The 4,760-nt window shown below is 43.9% G+C and overlaps 1 pseudogene; it reads left to right on the top strand.

Annotated features, from left to right (window-relative positions):
* Positions 1–2,485: 2,485 nt before the first annotated feature.
* LOC138301650 (large ribosomal subunit protein mL52 pseudogene) lies at positions 2,486–2,878 on the top strand (annotated as a pseudogene).
* Positions 2,879–4,760: the final 1,882 nt, after the last annotated feature.

The following is a 4,760-nucleotide window of genomic DNA, read 5'->3' as shown; positions in this document are numbered from 1 at the left end:
TGGGCAGACCACGCACTTGAAAGACTGTGGCTTTGCACTCCCCCGGGCATAGCTGTGGACATAGAGCCCCCTCCAGGAGCAGTGGCGTAGTACCATCTTCCAGCTGAGGTGTCCCCCTTCCCCATTCCCCTGAGGTGCCTGTGTGTTTACAACCTGATGCCCCTGCAGTGTTCTCTCCATATTGAGGCAGGAGTAAAGTGTGGGCTAGGCCCATGATTTTTGGCCCAGTGTCCCACGGACATTTGGAAAGGACAATGTACATGTTGTATATTTTTGTAAATACTGTTTTTTTATTTGTTACGTATATCTGCCTATTTCTAATATATCACTAATTGGTCTCTATTCCTTTTGTCCTTGCATTCTTCCAGGTGCAGTACTCACCATGGTCGTCTCCGCCACCTTTGGTATTCCTGGTAGATGAGGAGGTAGACCAGCATGAGCAGGACCTGTAACTCGGGATCCATGGTGTCCTGGTTCTTCGTTGAGTGTCGAGACATGAGTGGTTTCCCTTCTAAGTACTGTTTCCGCCGTGCTTTTGATGGCGTTGGTACCGCCCTGGAAAAGCTGGCGGATTGGCGGGTTGTGATAGGGTGGGCGTTACATTGTCTTCCGCCTGTCTGTTGGCGGTAACCACCACTGTGTTTGTTGCTACCGCCGTGGTGGTCAGAGTGTTAAAGTGGCTGTCTGTGTTGGTGGTTTCTGCCGTAGTCGTGATCCACTTTTACACCGACCACCAGGATTGTAATGAGGGCCTTGGTATGGGCAGTACTGGGGCCCCCAAGGACAGCCTTGTAGCCCTTTTCACTGTCTGCTTAGCAGAAAGTGAAAAGCGCAACAGGTGCTGTTGCACCTTACTCACTGCAACATTGCTGCCGACTCGATTACGAACTGATGTTAATGTTGTGGGCTGTTTCTCGCTGATCCAGTGGGAAACTCTAATAGGGGCCGGGGGAAAGTCACTGCATTGGTGGTGACTTGATCATGGGAGCTTGGTGGGCGGCATTTTCTGCCTGGCAAGCTCAAAATGAAAGCCTCAGTGTTTTAGACATCATTAGACCTACCAGCAGTGATGTCTTTAAAAAGTTGTGCCAAATTTAGGAAACCTTGTATCTTCCATGAAGAAGTTAATATAACATCAGGACACTACTTATGTTCAAGCAGAGATTACCATATAAACTACCAAATTCTTACCTTCTTTTTTTTAAACCAAATTTCTAAGGAGGATTGCTACTAAAAAACTAAATAGTTCACTTCTGGAATTTCTAATACAATAAGTTAAGAAATCATACGTCCTACCAAGCCTGATGAATTCACTAAGACACTCAGGCACACTGATACATACAATAATACACCCAGGACCATACCGACGCACATGCTGACACATCCAGGCATACACTGATGAATACACTACCACACCCAGGCACACACTTATGTATAGTCTGACATAACTAGGCACTCATATATACATAGACTGAGATATCCACTGACACAGTGCCATATATGCTGACAAACCCAAGCACACACTGAGGCACACACTGATACACACAGGCAGATACTGATGCATCCACTGACACAGCCAGATACATACTAATGCATACACTAACACACCCAGTCATAAACTAATGTATACACTGACATGCCCAGGCACATGCTAATGCATACGCTGACAAACACAGTACATACTCATCCATACACTGATATCCAAACATACACTGATGCATAGACTAACACATCCAGGCAGACACTGATGCATACACAAAAACACCCAGACACACACAGATACATATTCTAATGCATCCAGGTTCATACTGACACACCCATGCACACACTGATATATACAGTACCACACCTGAGCACACACTCATGCATACACTACCACACCCAGGCACACACCCATGCATACACTGACATACTCAGTCACTCAATGATGCATACACTAACATACCCAGTCACACACTTACGCATAGCCTGACATACTCAGGCACTCACTTAAACATAGTCTGAGAAATCCATTCACACACTGACATGTATGCTGACTTACCCAAGCACACATTGATGCATACACTGATACACTCAGGCAGACACTGAGGCATCCACTGACACAGCCAGACACATCTTGATTCATACACTAACACACCCAAGAACACACTCATGCATACAATAACATACTCATCCATACACTGATACATCCAGGGCTCCACGGAAACATATACTAACTCATATCGGTTGCACACTCATTCATAGATTGATATACCCAGGCTTAAGCTAAAGCATATGCTAATACATCCAGGTAAACACTCATCTATATACTGATGCATTTATGCACACACTGACACTTACACTGACACACCTCAGCACATAATTATGCATAGACTGAGACATTCAGGTACACACTGACACAACCAGACAGACACTGATGCATACACTAACACACACACACTGATGCACACACTGACACACCAAGACACACAATATACACATTGTAATGGCGGCTTCCGTAGCTGCAAGGCTGGGCTTCAAGGTCTGTGGGACACTCTCAGCACGAACTGTTCACTGCAGTGCTGCAAACCAGGCTGGGCAAGAATGGAGAATAAAACATGGCCTACCTCCTTGTGGCACAGAATTTGGACCCCTCACAGATCTTCCTGAATGGTCCTTTGTCAATTGTAGGCCAGTTCCACCATGGAAAGGACAGATGTGCAGAAAATTGGTGTGGGAGGAATTTGCTCATCATGTAGTCATGTTAAGTGAGGAAGTTGACAGAGGAATGCACACCTGGAAACAGAAGCAGCAACAGCTATTGGCGAAAGAGGAGGAGAAGCAGAAACATCTTTTGAAGCCAGAAGGAGCACTTTTGCATAATAAAAGACCACTATAAATAAAGCACCTCTTTCACTTGAAAAAAAAAGACGCAGACTAATGCATACATCGACATACCCAGGCAAACACTGCTGCATACATTAACACACCCAGGCGCTCACTCATTCATAGAGTGATATAGCCACACATTCAATAATGCATAAGCTGGGATATCTAGGTGAACATATATCTATGCAATGATACATCCAAGCACACACTGACACATACACTAACATACTCAGGCATACGCTGATGCTTAAAGTAACACACAAAGACCCACACTGAAGCACACACTGATGCAAGAGACAGACACTGATGCATACACTGACATACCCAGGCAAACGCTGGTGCATACAGTAACACCCAAAAGTACACACTCCTCCTTACACTGACACACCCAAACACACATTGACTCACTAATGTACCCAGAAACACAGTTTTCCATACCCTAACACACACAGACACACACTGACACGCACACTGATACACCCACGCAGACACTGGCACATACACTAACACAGCCAGGCACATACTGATGCATACACAAACACAAACAGGCACACTCTGATACATATGCATACATACCCATGCTCACATTAATGCATACACTACCACATCCAGACACACTCATGCATACACTAAAACACGCATCCATACACTGATACATCCAACCACACACTGTTGTATACACTAACACACCCAGACAAACGCTGAAACATATACTAATACACCCAGGCACACACTGACAAATATGCTGACACTGCGGCACACATTGATTCATACACTACCAGACTTAGGCACACACCGCCGCATACACTAATATACCCAGGCACGATTTGTTGTGAGGTTATTTTAGCAGCTTTTTATGGGCTCGTTATTTTAGCCATGAGTCTGCAGCTTGTGCCCTTTAGCTTCATACTAATTCATTTTATTTTCTGAGCAGAAGCTTCATTCTGTGGTGATGTTTTTATGTATTTTATCTCATACACTTTTAGCCCAGAAACTGTTTTCATTCTTTTTAGTCTTGCATTCTCATTCTGTGCTTTTGCTCAAGGTTGTACACTATATTGTTGTCGACACAAAGTGGAACCCCACAATGTAAGCCACTTCATGGAAACATATGTGTTCTTACATTAGGGCAGTTTTCTTAGAATACCAGCTGTTTTACTATAAAACATCTCTCTGCTCCATATATATGAGAGGGAATGTTCCAGCCAGAAATTGCCACTTCATGCTGTTGCTTCGTTGCAGCTGTTTGCTGAGAGATGAAGTCTTTTCCATCTACATAGGTGAAGACTCTCAGTAGATGAACAGCCCTCTTTGCTACTACCATATTCAGGTATTTCGGGATGGTGTCTTCTTAGGGATCCTGAAGGATGGATTAGGGTAACACTGCTGTGCTCTAATACAGTACTTTAGTGACGTAGGTAGGAATTCCAACACTTAGCATTCTGACACTATGTTGGGACTTTTCTTATGTTTCAGTTTCTTTATCACTGCTCTGCTACTATTATGTTTTATTATCCTAATTATTACATGCCATTTTATCTAGAACGCAGTTGGTTCAATAAAATACATGAAACCAATTCCTTCTTCTGTTTGTCTTTGCATGTGTGAGACAAATGTAACTGAGAGAAAAGGATAAGATCTGTTACACCACGATTTCCCTGAGAAATCAGTATGTCATGCACACGGATGTCACAAATCACAGCCGCTTTTCAGTGCAGATGAGTTACTGCTTCCTGGTACAAAGGGTTAGGCCGACAGTTGTCACAGAGTATGGGATTGGGCTCAGATCCCCACAATCCAATGGTGCTGCTAACTGAATCCAGCCATCTCATTAGTACAATGAGAGCCAACACAACAGATTCTATGCCCAATCATTGTCCTCCTACTTATGC

Source organism: Pleurodeles waltl, chromosome 6 (genome assembly GCF_031143425.1).
Source record: "Pleurodeles waltl isolate 20211129_DDA chromosome 6, aPleWal1.hap1.20221129, whole genome shotgun sequence".
Lineage (NCBI taxonomy): Eukaryota > Metazoa > Chordata > Amphibia > Caudata > Salamandridae > Pleurodeles > Pleurodeles waltl.
Note: the sequence above shows the minus strand (reverse complement) of the source record. Positions and strands in the feature narration are given on the sequence as shown.